At 33.3% G+C, this 16,709-nt stretch overlaps 2 protein-coding genes across 2 annotated transcripts in view; one reads left to right on the top strand and one right to left on the bottom strand.

Annotated features, from left to right (window-relative positions):
* LOC129002913 (acetylcholine receptor subunit alpha-like 1) overlaps window positions 1-16,709 on the bottom strand; it is a 303,805-nt gene that overhangs the window by 76,750 nt on the left and 210,346 nt on the right. The gene's annotated exons all lie outside the window — the stretch shown is intronic.
* LOC129002914 (alpha-tocopherol transfer protein-like) overlaps window positions 1-16,709 on the top strand; it is a 52,898-nt gene that overhangs the window by 26,548 nt on the left and 9,641 nt on the right. The gene's annotated exons all lie outside the window — the stretch shown is intronic.

The following is a 16,709-nucleotide window of genomic DNA, read 5'->3' as shown; positions in this document are numbered from 1 at the left end:
CTGATCCGAGGAAAGAAATGTCCTTCAATATTTAAAACACAAGTATTTAAGGAAGAAAGTACAATTGAGTAAACCATTAAAGTGCAATGATTTCATTGCAGGGTTTTAAAATTAACCAAAACTAAATGAAAACAACAACATTTATTAATTTACAAAAAACTCGAGAAATCAAAGAAGGCTTACAACATAAAAAAAAATATTATTCATGCTTAAACTAAAAAGTACAACTTAATCTTGAGAACATTTTTCTCAAATAAATTTGAAACCCTCTCCAAGGAGTTTAGGGTGTCAAGAGACTCTAATTGGGATACATTCATCAAACAATCTCGCGGAAGCCTGTGATAAATAGCTTGTCCTTATCAGAAACTCCTGCTGCAGATAGCTAAGACACCCTAAAGATAAATCTGTCTCAGCTTACTTCTGAAACCGTATATCATAATCACTTCAAACGGGATTGGTAACTGGATCGATTATAAATTTGTCTACTTTGTGAAGTGGGATTTTCGATGGCTGCTGAGGAGTAAATGATTAGAAATGTTATCATTTATGTAGTATAGTAAGTAAGTGCTCGTTTTTATTTTTTCCAGAGGATAAGTTTATTTTAATGCGTGATAAATAATAATTAAACAATAAAACCGTCTTAGATAAATGCAGTTTACATTTAATTATATATTTTTGTAGGTAAGTACGTAATAATAAACTAGTCTCATATTTGCTAAAATATTCTAGAGAGAATTATTTAAAAATGCGATCGTTCATTCCAATTTTTAATACTTGAATAGCTATAAATGTTCAACAACTCTAGCTTGTATGAAATGTATGCGTTTTAATAGAAAATTCTTCCAATAAATTTAAGTTTTCACAGTAAAAACAAAAAAAAAAACAGACAGTCAGTGGCTAAACAGTCAAAATTGAGTTATGAAACTATCAGAAAACAAGAAACATCTATAGAAATCGAACAAACACACCCCTGCATATAAATATCACACACACGCCGACACACTGATAAGTTACTAATTCGATTGGCCCTAAATCCCCATAGCATTTTGCACTTCATGTGAGAGGGTTTGGCCATCACACTCAAATCGTTATTGAATATCTCATACGTTTATATGAGTATACAGTCAAATTCTAGTCTAATATCCTAAGGGACATTAAAAACAATACTATATGAATCCGAAGTTGAGTGTTTTGTTTAAATTAAAGTTCAGAATAAAGAAAAGAAGTTTAAGGGCCCATGACCTATTAGAGCAAGGTGAGGCACACCATTAGACTCCTATTTGGATAGCTTTTACAACCTCAAGACCAAACCAATCATTAAGCAACAAAACTGAGTAAAACCCTTTCAACCATTTTGATTTCCTTATGTCACTGACCATGACCTAAATTCATTACTAATTTAGAGTTCGCTGGATCTAAGCATTTCACTTGCCTTCCATGTGTCAGTGGAGTTTGCACCGACCACTTCACGTGTGCACTTTGACAGAACCGGACCAAAGAGCACGGCACATGTGGGACAAGGACAAACTCCAATGGAGTCCGTTGACTCCAAGTTTCTTCATAATGGCAACCTCCTGCTTTAGGATTGACATAAATTGTAGCTCTAGCCAGAAGATTACCTGGAGAACTCGTTATATCTGAAAATCCATTAAGATTCACTCCTATCTTCTCCAAGTTTTAGTGTCGAAAGTCCAATCGTGGAATTTCTTTTTGCTTATCGGTTATTCTGTCAATATTTTGTGAGTGGACATATTTACATTTTTGTGTCAAAGGAAGATTTTTGATTATTACTTATTACCATTTAAATAGGGAACAACTGGTCTATTTGAACCCTAGGAAGAGGGAAGGATGCGTATTGTGTGTAGAATAAATTGAGACGCCTTGTGTAGCTTTGTTACTGATTTTTGATTCTGACCAACTGTTACCAGGCCTCTATAATAAAAGCTCAACGATCAAGGATAGCTTGACCTAGTTTCAAACCATCATAAACTTTATATTAAAAATAGGATCCACCCTTCCTATATGGTAAAAAGGTCACAATATGATCAAACGTTATTGATAAGGACCAAGTTTGATTCTCAGTTTGCATATTATTATCATATTAGAAAGGCATTTTTAATTTTCGAAAATCAAGTCCGCTTATTTTGAAACCTTATTTGAGAGCTGTTTTCACCATATAAGTCTACGATATGAGTTATGTTTTTGTTTGTCCAATTTTATGGTTGTTGACAAAATTGACCAAAATGTTATAGCTGTTCAGCTGTCGTTATCACCAGGTGCAGTTTATGAGGCATCAAACGACCAACATATTTTGAGGCTGTAAAACTACCGTTAAACTATAATACTGTTATTGGGCCGGAAACTTCCATTAGTATACATTAAAGTGGTTCTATTCATCGGAAATTCACCAAATATCCTTTGGCTGTTCAGTACTTTTTGCATAGCATTGATTTTATAACGTTATGAAGTAATTGTTTCACTGGTGACTTAGGTAACTAGGTATAAATAATATAGGACCTCTTCAGTGGAAGGGGATACGTAAATTTATTTCCTTATAGTGGAAATTGGTATTGAATGAACACACCCACTAAAATAAACACACTTTACAAACATTAAAGTATTGTAAACGCACCCAAGTGTACGTAAAACGTTTTAAAGGATTCATTGATTGTACTAATTGGCACTGACAGTCTTTAAACACTTGGTTAAAATCACCGAAGTATGCACAGCACGAACGCACCATAGACCCGAATGTGTGGACACATATGGCACGAACTCTATGACGTACACTATGATGTTCTATAGTTTAGTGTAAGTGACCGGAAGTAGGTTAGGTGGTGGCGGAAGTCAGCTGACCGTGTTACATGCGTCTACTTTCACTTCAACGCGCGGCAGGTCCCATTGAATCATAGGACTTGCTCCTGGTAGGGGGGGGGTTGGACGATTATACGTACAAGTGTTAACAAACTGTTCACCAACTTGTCAAAACGTTCTTTAAGGCTGAGCCTCAAACCCTAAACTTTCGACCAAACCTTAAGTTAAAGCCTATGCAATGTCTTAACTACGAACGTCTTTGACGGTACACCGATTTCGATTACATATTTTACCTCCAAATATGTGTTTTACCGTGTTATGTTTTTTAACCACTAACTAAAAAATTGCTGTAACAAAATTTGTATTCCAAAAAAGTTTTGGTTTTCTGTCCGGGATAGAAAACAAATTCAGTAAAATACAAGTTAATCATAATCACGTTTGGTATAATATAATAAATCTGGCGATTGCAGACAATCAGCGAATGTAACATAGATTGATTATACACAGCGGCGCTTCCGTGTTTCATACTTCGGATGAATTGGGTTCATCAAACGTTGAACAAGCTGATTTATCTAGCAATTTACTGATGAATGAGGAGACGCAAAGACAGTAATGAAAACATATTGATCGATACTTGCCCTTATACGGAAAGCGGTTGAAACGAAAATATGAGACTGTTTAAATGGAAATCTATACTGTTTATACATTATACTGAAGTTTATTCATCTTTCACTATAGTGAGTCCGTAATTAATTTGAAACATCGTAAAAGGAACGTTTAAAATCATTTACTTTCGTGCTACTACGGCGATTAAAATATAAAGAGCTTCGGAAGTCATATAAATTTATTTTAATGAAATTTAAAACAATACATTTTACATCTACCCGTTACCGAACGCGTTATTACACTATAAATAAAAAACTTGTGTAAGAGCGAAAAAAACAAGCGTTAATGTTGTATTCTGCTTTATGCAACACAGGACTTTCTCTACCCAAACATTACTGAAATATAACATAACATTTTGGCGAAACTTATAAACATAGTCGCAGCCAATATAAGGTTATCAAATACAAACATCAGTTAAACAGACGTATAACCTTTATGCCAATCCATTTATCATCGAGTTTTGTTTAGTAGACAAATGCTAACTTGTCAATTAAACATTTATAGTTACACAAAATTACGTCCATTCGAGACCCCTTGCACATAATCCTCAATAAAAATATTAAATGACACAGTTTTCTCATGATATGGTTATGGTTGTGGAACCATCATCATCAGAAACTGAGATGATCAGGAGACCCGGGACTCCAAACTTCTGATAAATGCGTCTCTGGGGAGACATTCTAGACAACCCCTATCCAGCATACTGCGGATATTATCCCGTTAGCAGCTTCGGGGCCTACTACTAACTTGGCCCTAATGTAAATGATCATCTAGAAGGTTTCGGGTTTAGTGGAAAGTGTGGGGAAACAATTCCAATTTCACCAGTCGATACCGTGTGGCCCAGATGGTAAATATGTAATGGGATAAACCTGTAAGTAATTTTAAGACAAATTTAACCATCTCTGTAAAATTGCAGTTCTGTCATAATTAACATAATTTCAACAGTTTAAAAATGAGATTAAAGTGGTTTTATTAACATGTTAAATCCTATACAAGCAATGTTTGCTTGTATGTATGCTTGCACAGAGATCTCGAAAACGGCTTCGACGATTTCTTTCAAACGTTGTAAATAATTTATATCCAGCCCGGAAACGTGTTTACTGCAGTTAAAACTGCCAACAAAATTACGTAAAAAATTAAATTGAAGGTCAAATGTTTTAACGTTGGCCTTAAGGGTTGCCAAGTTGCCATGTTTGTTAAACAAAATAACAATTTGAAAACTAAACAAAAGATAAAAGACTTGTAGCATGAGTTTATAATAAGCCATCAACAGTATAATAACATACTACGATATTGCTACTATTTCTCAAAGGTTACACTGAAGATTACTTGAAACATGGGAAAATAGTTCCGATCAAATGCTAATTATTTTACTTGGCTCTATACTACTAAAACCTTAACCCCGAATTACTGAGGAAAATAATTGCTAGCAAATGTTGATTGAACAGTAAAATAAATATTTTACCTGCGACAGTTTTTTTAAAGTAGCTGTCTCAGTTCAGTTCTTAGAATTGAAAAAATTCACATAGCAGCATTGTTCACTTTCATAACAGCCTAGATTTACTCATAAAAACACGGGTAACGGATTGAGAGAGAAGAAGCAAAATTGTTATGACTCCAACCTCAACCAATCAGGTGTTCAGGCCAATTTAATTGTTGAGTGGTGCAATTAGTGTTTGGTACACAATGTTTCGTTGCATCACTGTCAGTGGCAATGAGAGGTTATAAACAAAAATATAGCCTCTCTTAGAAGTTATGAGTTGTGATTTTTAGTAATTAAAACACTGTCGTAGGTAAAGTATAGTACGCAACTCGCGTAAATAGTGTTAACGCAATCGTTGTGTAAACTATTATAATAATACTGTCCCCCGGTACTATTATTTTAATATGTTGTATGAATAAAACAAATATTTCTACAAATAAAAAGCTAGAAACAGGGAAACGAAAGAAACTAGGTTAGCAGCCAAACTTTCTCTGGAAGCTGCAAACCAGATCGACTTTTTCTAAACGAAGTTTTATGAGTTGAGTAAGTAGGTTGAAATAGTTTTTCTCCTTCTTAATATCCTAATTCAAAGTCAACACACTATCAGCCATAGTAGGTAGAACTTAAAACTAATAGGGGAAAACACATGATTTTTTATTAAATCAAAAAATCATGATATAAACTGAGTCTTTGTTTTGCCATTAATATAATAGTCCGTTTGTATATAATAGTTTTCACATCAACTTCAACATATTGAAACTATGCTTTACTATGATTCTAAGTTTGTGATTGTATGATCCAAAATCAATAAATTAATTAGAGTAATGTCTTATAAATGCTTTCTGAATGTTCCATTCTCAGAAAGGAGTTTGTGAAGATTTGTTTGCGAGTCAAGAGCAACATTTATCGCAGTTAGGGCGGTTGACCATTGGGAATCGCCGTACGTTCCGATAATGAATGTTTAGTGCCGAAGAACCGTCCTTGGTTCAGGTTGAGGTTGGTATACCACGATCGTTCTATCTTACAAGTTAAACGGGTAACTGGGCCAATCGATAAATAGGAATTGTATCTTATACCTAACGGATTATTTAGTAATGGTAGATAGGGTATTTATTCATCAAGAGTATATGCTGTTAAGTAAGGATGGAAATTCATAAATCACAGTTAACCTAAATTTAGAACATTCCCATGATTATGCATAATATTTTACATTAGGCGTATTGTGTGATTTTTACCACTATTGTCAAGAAGTTTTACAAATTAAAATATAAGCTCTAGTTTTTATTGAAAAATGAAGTGCTTCCTCCACAGCTCAAAGGAAATAACGGCTATGGATTTCGTAGAATATAAAATACTAAACACCTTTTCTTTAGAGGTTTGCTCGGAGATAGTGTGCAACACGTCTTACAATAACAAAGCTCAAGTTTTGTGAATTATATCGAGGCAACATTGTATTTCACTTTATTCAATTAATTATACGAATAAATGCTTAACAGCTCTTGAAGTCCGAAAACAATAAGCTCAGGCAGCCCTTAAAAATAAAAGAATTTGGACTATAGGCCTACTCCGGAAAAAACCCTAAATGTGGCTCAGAAAATATAACGGAAAACGACTCCTTTGCCCCCAATATAAATTGATACCCGTCTCAATTCTTAACAACGAGAAGCAAGAAAGAATACACTACGTAGTTTTCCTGACCAAGGCCAAATCTAAGTCAGATTAATCACATTGCGCATCATTAATCAGTTGTTAGGCTGCGATCTCATGAGACATCGCATCACTCTTTATCATTGATTAATAGTGTCTTATCATCAAACCACCCTCAACGTGGCATTGGCCTTCAGCCGCTGATCCTGCTCAAGTTCATTGTTAGGCAGATTGTGTTCTTTTGGAATTTTCAGAAGAAAAATGTAATGCGAAATGACGGATTACAAAAAGGTGTTATATTTTTTTCAAGCGAAATGGAGTGAGCATATGTTCACAATAGAATACTAGCAGGTAAATGCATGCCGAATCATTATTCAGCAAATGGTTTTAAACATAGGTATCTGTCATTTTTATGATTGAAATATGAAGTGACAGTTATCTGTTTTGTACCAGCTTGGAGCCTACTGCATATCAAAAAGTAAATTTTTAGAAATTTCACCTTAAAAAATTCAACTTAATTTTTAAATATTTGTTAAATGTGAGAAATAACGTACAGCTATAAACACAAAATGTGGGAAAACACTATCTTTAGACTGTTAGGGATACAAACAAATGATTGAATGTTTACTCACAATAAATTTTGTTTTGGTCTTTTAGATTGTTTATTACGGTATTCATTTGTTTACAGTGTGTAATCACTATTTCTATTTTTATCACAAAAATCGTTTCAAGTGCAGGAAATTTGTTAGTTAAACAACAAAGTTGTTCAAAACTATAATTAAGCACAAATTATACAATTATACACAATAAAAAAAAATGCCCACTATATTTTGAAAACTTGTAGCGTTACCAAAATACAAGTTTGATGTTTAGTAGTCCGAATAATGGGAGAAAACAAGCATAGAATACAAAAGTAGGCTTTGGCCAATTTTGAACGAAATCTTCACACCAAAGAAAATGTAATCGTACGAATAATTAAACAATTGTTACTTTTAGAGCTATGCAGAATGCAAAGCAGACGTTAATGCAGCGATGCAAAGAAAATCGTCCAAAACGACGTAATTTCTCGGGTTGAACAGCTGTAATTAACCGCAGTTTGCAATAGTTTCTCATAAACGTTTTAATCTTAAATGCTTGGGTTACACTCGTATTTAGGACAAAGAATGTTAAGTTTGTTTTGTTGGACCGGGTTGAAGAAATCGGTCCAGTGAGACGGGAAAATTAAAGCTTGACCGTTCATCCATTTCCTCTTGGTCTTTGTTAACCTCTGACTTGAAAACTACACAACTGTGCTCTAATTGAAATGCTATCGGATAATCTATTTGATAATGTATCCGAGCAGATATCTATTTGATTTTACACGGAAAAGTTTGATTTTTTGTCACCAAATGAATAATTACTTGGTTACAGATTTCACCTTGTTAACATTGTGTTTATGTAAATAATCTATTCGTTTTAGTGTAGGCAAATCTTTCATACCAGTGTGTTCGGTGTAGTATTTATGTGTGAGAGTGTTCTAGACTGCAGACCACACTAGTGTTCAGTTTACGTATGACAACATGTCTAGATTTATTAAATTCATAAGAAATTGTGAACATTTAAGAGTGGGTACCTAATTTTATTTTTTTTCTCAAGTCTAACCAAACCCCCCTTACCCGCTCTCATAGAGAGCCTTTTTCATAACACTAATGACAAAATGTTGTATACATTTTAACTGCATAAGTGATTAACAACGAAGTAATAAGCTACGGACTTGTTACAAGTATGCATACAGAATTTGAAAAAACTTTAGATGTAAAGGATATGTATCAAGTGTTCTCTCTCTTATATGCGTACATCTAAATAGATTCTTGATTCGCAAACATAGCATGTATTATGCCAGGTACGTAGTTAGTAGTTAGTGGTAGATCCCTTCATGACATAACCTCAATAAGATACACACACGTGCACAACGACCTTGATATAGAGAAAGTGACTTGACCAACACAGTACGGCGACTTATACCACAGCTGACTGTATAGATACTAGAAACACAGCCTGTGCATTTCAGTTCAATAAGTCAGTAAAATAAGATCCCACCTGTTCTTTATCACAGCTTGTATGGTATTGGTCAAAGAAACAGCCCACCTTAGTCAGTAAAAAGCTACACAGATGAAAACATTTCATTCTACATTCATAAACTAAAAAATTACTGTTAAAAAAATTATGTTGCTGTCTCAAAAGTGGTTCAGTACTGAAACAAACGTGTGATTGATTTGGTGTTCCATGGCCTTAGGCACTAAATCATAAAACTACTTACCTAGTATTGGTGAGTTATAGAACGTTTTCAGCACTTTTAGGTAACAGTAATATTGTATTTAAAAAAATAATTCAATTCCAATTAAAATTAAATGAGAACTAACTATACCAAATAATCATTGGCTTAAGTATTATACTGTTAAAACTAATTTCGATGTAAATTAATATTGTACTTTAACTAATGTGGGTCTCATGGACAGCGAGAAAGGCTGAAGTGAAAAAGAGCATTTCGTTGGAATAAAGCCCTTAAGTGGTTATAGTCCAGAGAACTAATTGATTCCCCTCCTATCGTTGCACGTAAAAGCAAAGTAATAATTTAAAAGCACTTTAAAGATTCGGCTCAAGAACCAAACAAGATCTTCATCCCACAGCTTTGGTGGCTAGGACCCTTAAGGTCTACAAAACAAATTAATTTGCCTAAGCTAGGCCATCAATTCTCGATGCCGGTTCTTTATCGAGGAGCAAAAAAAGTAATTTAACTCCTTCAATGGTGGCGTAATTAATTGAGATAAATTACAGTTCCAGCCTCTTTCTCTGCCTATCTTCACATAAATTTATTACAAACGTGTTAGTTACGTAGCTTTATGAGCTGGTTACTTTTAAAGTTTTGGCTAAGCTTATGTTTCCTTATAATTGAGGGATTAAAGTAAACAAAATGTCAGTTTTAACTACCTTATTTCTGTATGAAAATTATGAAGCTCACATTAATTTATTAATTGGTTTTATTTGGTTTAACCACCAATTTATCTTGTTGAGGGTGATGCAATTTTTGTTTGACCAATAATTAGTTATCATTCCTACTTAAATCAATACTTTTGGATTTAATAAGGGTTTTAGTAAGAGGATGTTGGGAGGATGCATATATTAAACAGAAACTATTAAAGGTCTTGTAAACATTTAATAGATATTCTATTTTCCCACTCAAAATATCAACAACAATTTTTTTCTATTGAAAAATGCTTTTAGTTTGCTGTGAAATGATACAGTAGTGTTTTTATTTGACTAGCCAAGGAGTATTACATATATTAAACAATGTTTCCTATACAATATTTAATGTTTCCTATAAATAAAATATATTTGTTTGACACTTGACCCAGGAGTTTGCATATTTAACCACCGAACCCAATTTTATAATCGTATGCAAACTGATGCAATATGCATACATATTACACAACAATACAATTGATCTATTAATCATTGGTTTGAATTAAAGTGATAAAACGTCAAAACAGTTTGTTGCCAGGCCTTGTTTGTGATTGGTTGGATTTGTTTTGGAGGCGATTAAATAACCCAACAAACAAACCACTCAGAGCCCAGTGCAGCTCATCACCCGATATTTGGTATTAAACATATTGAACTTCAAAATGGTGATTGCGAATTCCAATCAAACTCATATCTATCTATGCGATCGGGTTGTTGATATATCGCAATGCAATTAGAAATTGCTAATATAAATCAAAACATTGATGTTTAATGTTTGTTTGACATACCATGGTACGATTTATTTTTGTATAGACACCAATGCGTTTGTTTTATCTAAAAAAGTCATGTTTTCCGTGTTAAAATTCAGGTTAAGTAGATAAATCAGACTGAATGGATGTTTTAAAAGTTGTATTACCTATAACATAGAAATAATATAATGCAAAATACCAATGGCCTACTTTTTTTATTTTATCTTAAAAATTACTTATGAATTGGCCAGTTTTTCATTAAATTTCAAAAACGTTTCCTCAAATTAAGGGAGGAAAGCTACTGAAATTTCACTTGTTACTTAAATAGTCAACGCGAATGATGTAAAAATTAAAATATGCAAATATGCATTGGTCTCTCAACCGAGAACCTAAAATTATTAATTATTTACGGCATTACACCCTGTGTAATGATCACTAAGTATTTGAATCTATAGAAGCATTCAAGGAGTCCCTGGAAACTTTCGAGTGTTTTGTACGCGGAGTTAGTCCTCGAGGCCCTCCGTGAGCGGCATGTCGTGGCTTTTATCTAGATTTACACTTAACCTCCACAACTTTTGCCAAATAATCTAAAATTCTCTCCCCGTAGTGTTTTGAACACTAGCAACCTCAATGTTAAGGTTTATGTTGAGTTATGTCTGCCAATAATGTACGTGTCTAAACTGCATTTCCTGTAACATTCAATGAGGAAAATATCAAATTGTTGTCGAGAAACAAGTTTTGTTTCCTAAATGTGAATAGTCGAGGTAAGTTCTTAAATCCTTAGACGTTGTAATATTATCACAGGAAATCCCCTTTAATAATCAAAATATAAATAAATTGTTACTGAGAAGCTATAAGTTTCAAGGACTTTCAGCGTTATACCCTATGCAACACATTACATCACGTTTAAAAGGATTTTAACCATATAGTATTACCTCAATAACGACAAAATATGTTTCGTACCAATATTAATAGGACTTTTATTTACTCTCCGTAAATTTAATAACACGTACAATGCTGATCAAGAAGTTATTATAAGACAGTGAACAGCTTGGTGGGATTCTAATTTACCAACGTATCTTTAAATAAATTAAAATATCCATTAGATTGAAGAGACCAGACTGTTCTACGGTTGTTTGATAACTTTTAAAATTAAAACAAGAAATAAATAAAACAATATTGACTCAATACATAATAAATCCGAAATAAATAATTCTACCACGTGCTTATTAAACATCCATGCAGCGCAGATATCACAAAATGGAAGCAAATCAATGCAAATGTAGGGCAACATAGGCATAACAGACCCAAAGCCTTATACAATGGTGCACATAAAATACAAATTGCTATAGACAATCAAATATTAACCATGACACAATTTCTGTTTAGCCAATATGAAGCGATATTCTGACATTTGGAAGTTGAGTTCCATACGTTGGAATACAACTGAGCATCCGCCATTAAAATTAACGCGCCACATTAATATTGTCCGTTTTAATTATTTGGACGGCTGAACGTATTTGGCGTTTTCCATTTCCTGTTCCCAGTCCATTTATTAGTACCGGGGTGTAATGTTTGTATGATATAATACGATTGGTATTGTCACAGTCTAATTCTTTCCATGCTCATTCTGTAACAGCTGCGTTCCACGAAATCGTTATTAAGTAACGTGACATTACGGATTATATATTGTTTGATTGCCAACTTGTGTCGGAAATGCATGTAGTTAAATCTTAGCCGCTCTCTAAACCCGCATTCTGTACAGTGGATTAGACAAATTTTACAGTTATTAAATAAGAAATCGTTTTCAGGTTTTCACTTAAAAAATTGTATTTTTTTTTTCAATAATATGGTGGAGTTTCACATAAATATTAGTAAATATTGGGAATATTCAGGTGCGCTATTTTGACAATCACGGAAAGAAAACTAATGCAGTACATGCATATTCACTTGAAATTCACTCGCTTTTACACTCAAATCTTTAATGCCAGAGTTCAGAGAACCATTACCAATCCATCAAGCGTTTGTTTGAAATCAATTGCTTGTATAAAATGCAAACGTAGAATAGAGTACACTCCACAAAGGATATTCTCTGACGATTGAAACAATTATGAGACTATGGGATAAATATGAAATAAATAAAGATTAACTACTTTTCTTCTCTCAAATTTGGGTTAAAATACGCACCTAGCGGCGCCCCCAGGTTATGTAATTCATACAATTGTTAATTGATACTTACAAATACACAATACTGCATCAAATTACCTGAAACAAAGCTTAAATTAAGTATTTTAAATATTATAATCATACTTTCACATATCATTAATTTATATTAAAGGGCATCAGAGTTTAAGCAGTATGAATATCGTTTAAATTCAAGACGATAAATATAAATTGAACAAATTTATGTTACTAACGTGTTAGCGTGGTATCCCTCTTTATTAAAATATATTAAAATCTGAAATGCAATTTCTTTCATATTCACATTTAAAAATGAATACTAGTAGTTTAAAAACCATAACACATATTTTTGTGGAAGTTATTGTTTTAAAATGTGCTTGACAAAAATCGTTGTATTTAACTAGAAATGCTCTTTTGCTACATTAACCTACTGTTGTCAAATAAAATGAAAGTGACAAGTGTTAATTATTAGACAGTGATCAGGCTAGTATCTATAACACACAAAGAACAGCCATAAACTACTAATAATACTATATCTAAACAAATTGAAACATCAACAAATCAACAGTTCCCTGTGTTTTAATCCTGCTCGTCACCGGAGACACATGATATAATACGCAGGTCCAGTTGTGGTTATGTAAGATCAAACTTTCACCTTCCCTACCGGGCCGTTGCCTGTGTGATGTCGGTGGGGGGCTCCGCCCCACGGGCGAGCTGCAGTGTCCCCGGGGAGTCACGAAAGTGGGTGACTGGGTGCATCCCCCGTGGGTGTGGGTGAACGACCTAGTGAGATAAACGGGTGATTGTTATGGGATTGCATGGGTTAACAGGTCAACCGGTTAATTAGAATGGCCTGTGTTTATTGTCTTTACATTCGTACTGGAAAGTGTTGTACCACTTCAGTGTGGGAAAATAAAGTGGTTTTTTGTTGTGTTCGGTAATAGATATATTTGTTGGGATTTAATTATTTTTAAGTTTGGTATAAGTTTATATTAAATAAGTATTTACCTTGAAAAACCTCTTTTGAATATAGCTGAGACAGGTCAAAGCTCAACACACCATCGATATTTTCTACTTTGTTGACTAGTCACCAAAATATTAAGATGTTTTTACAACTTATAATACAGTAGCAGATGTGCATAACACGAAAAAATAAAAATTGAGTAGGACTGAAAGTAGGAAGACATATTATTACGCGACTTGAAATCGAAATGGAACTTTTTCACTCAATGAAATAAACTAACAACAAACAAACTTAAGGAAAAATAACGAGTACTCTTTTGCAAATTTATTTAAGTTATGCGAAAAAATATTTGAAAAATTCTATGGAAATGCCTAAATAAAGTGATTAAATTAAAAAATACGTAATAATTTTTACTATGTGTTAAATTGAGGTTCATCGTCACAGAATGAGTTAGTTAAAAATAATTAAGGTTCGTCGTTTTGGGTAACGAATTGCCGTGTATAATTAGAAAACAATGCCGCTTTGAAACACTTATAAATCCACATTTTTCAAATTTGTTTGAACATTGTACCTGTAAACAATAGATAGCCTACATCGACAGATTAGGTGGTTTACCACCTATAGTTTACATGCCTCGTTAAAGCAGCATTAGAACGCATTCATGTCAAAGATTCAATAGGAGTGAGTAATTAATAAGCTTATTATCCTACATGGAAAATCAGATACTGTGGACAATGTTAACAGTTTGAATAGGACTAGGAGTGAATAGAACAGTGAATGGGTAGGTTTAATTGAATGGACAGGAACATATAATTAATATGTCGCAGGATATCCACTTTGTGTGGTTATACATACCCAGCGTAGCGGAAATAGTAATTAGCATTATTGGGTAATCAGCTGATATTCAGGCCATATCATACTTATTGAGTAAAATTGTCTTTAATCAATACTAGTGTCCCTGTTGCTCGAATTCGAGCAATTGCTAAGTATTAGAGGCGTTATTTTAAAAGGATTAACGGTCATAATTTCTGATGACTTTAAAAGATTCGACAAAAAGATTATGGAAATACTCAAGATGTACATAACAGTATTATATCAATTTATCCAGGCTCTCTCGCTTTTTTCCATCGTAATATTTACACTAACCCAAATTCAAATAGTAATATTCCATTTCAACCAAGTCAGTAAATGTTTGTAGCTAACTGTATTAGCAAACTTATTGAATGTTTAGAATTAACATATGTTCTTCTTCTCACTTTTAACTTCTGACAACAGCTGGAGTTTCATAACAATTTTTGTTTCCCATGTTAATCTTATGGAGAAATACGAAACTTTAAAGGGTCCCAGGGCCTCACTCTCTAATTATTTCCCTAAAAAGAAAGTTTCCTGCACAACTTCACGTTACGCTCTTTCCAATGACACCGAAAACATGTCAATCGGTTCGTAATAAGTACTAGTGTACCTGTTGCTCGAAATCGAACAATTGCTAAGTATTACAGGCGTTATTTTAAAACGAGTATCAGTCATAATATTTTATGATTTTAAAAGATTCGACTCAAAGATTATGGAATACTCAAGATGTACATAACAGATCGATATAATCAAAATTTCTTGTAAATATCTTATTATTTTTCAAAAGCCGATTTTGTTTTTTAGTGTTTATAACACAGATTATTTCTATTTCTTCCCCTTGGAGGTGTTCTATGACTTTCCTATGTTTCCATAGTTTACAAATCGTCTCTTTCAATGATTACTAAGAAATGCAGCACAGTGTTAATTCAGTTTTCTTTTTAGTATATCAATTTATCCAGGCTCTCTTGTTTTTTCCCATTGTAATATTTACGCCAACCCAAATTCAAATAGTAACTATTTCATTTCAACCAAGTAAGTAAATGTTTGTGGCACACTAACTGTTAAATTAGCAAACTTATTGACTGTTTACAATTAACATATGTTCTTCTTCTCACTTTTAATTTCTGACAACAGCTGGAGTTTCATAACAATATTTGTTTCCCATGTTAATCTTATGGAGAAATACGAAACTTTAAAGGGCCCCAGGGCCTGACCCTCTAATTATTTCCCTAAAAAGAAAGTCTCCTGCACAACTTCACGTTACGCTCTTTCCAATGACACCAAGAACATGTAAATCGGTTCAGTAGTTTCGGAGAAGTAATTGTCACAAAAAACCTGCTTGCGTATTAAATAAGTAAATAGATGATCCTGTTTATGCGAAATAATTTTAATAGTGTTATTTTGTTCATGGCTAATAATAGATTTTAAAGGGCATCGCACATTCCGAAAATGAAGCATTTGTTTAAGAATTCAACAGGTAATTAATTCAGTAAAAATGCGATAAGGTACGTAAAAGGTAAATATATATACATTGAGCCGGTTCATTAGAATTTTTTTGTTTTATGATCCGGAATCTAAAATGACACTAATTTAATTCAAAAAACAATTTTACCAACCATACAGGGTGGGAAAAAGTCTCGGAACAGGTAAATATACAAAAAAAATATAGAGCTACAGAACGTATCAAAATGTTACTAGTAATAAAAACATTTTAAGCATTATTCCGTGGAATTCTTCGTCCTCAGGGGAATCTTAAACGTATTTAAAAAGCACATAAAATACAAGAGCTTTTGAAATAAAATACAATGCTACAAATTTAAACTCGGACGGACAACCCAATAAAAAATGACAGCCGTTCAAGATATATTTAATTTGGAATGCAATTATACACTACCTCCTCAGGGGGAGGGGGGGGCGGGTGCCTGCGAGAAGTGAGACGAAAATGAACGTAAGCATAGGCTGATATACACATCAAATTAATGTCCTTACTAGTAGAATACAATATCCCAAAACCGAACTCAAACGGACAACTGAGTCAAATATGGGAGCCGTCCAAAAATTCAAAATTGCAAATTTAAGAACTTTTTGGACGGCTGCCATTTTGACTCAGTTGTTCTTTTGAGCTCCAATTTGCGGCATTTTATTTTAATTTAATTTTAATTAAAGAAATTTTCATTTGATGTGCGTATAAACATATGCTTACGTTTAAGATTTTCTTCACACTCCTTATACAGGCCGCTACTTCGAGGAGGTAGCGTATCACTGAATAATGTTTTAAAATGCTTTTTATGTCCAGTAACCTTGTTCCACGTTGTGTACTCCTTAGTTATATATTTTTTAATATTTAACTGTT

This window comes from Macrosteles quadrilineatus, unplaced genomic scaffold, assembly GCF_028750875.1.
Source record: "Macrosteles quadrilineatus isolate MER2022 unplaced genomic scaffold, UCM_ALF_1.0 Scaffold_9__3_contigs__length_116548681, whole genome shotgun sequence".
NCBI classification, from domain to species: Eukaryota; Metazoa; Arthropoda; class Insecta; order Hemiptera; family Cicadellidae; genus Macrosteles; species Macrosteles quadrilineatus.
The sequence above is the reverse complement of the archived record's forward strand: the minus strand, read 5'-3'. Positions and strand labels throughout refer to the sequence as shown.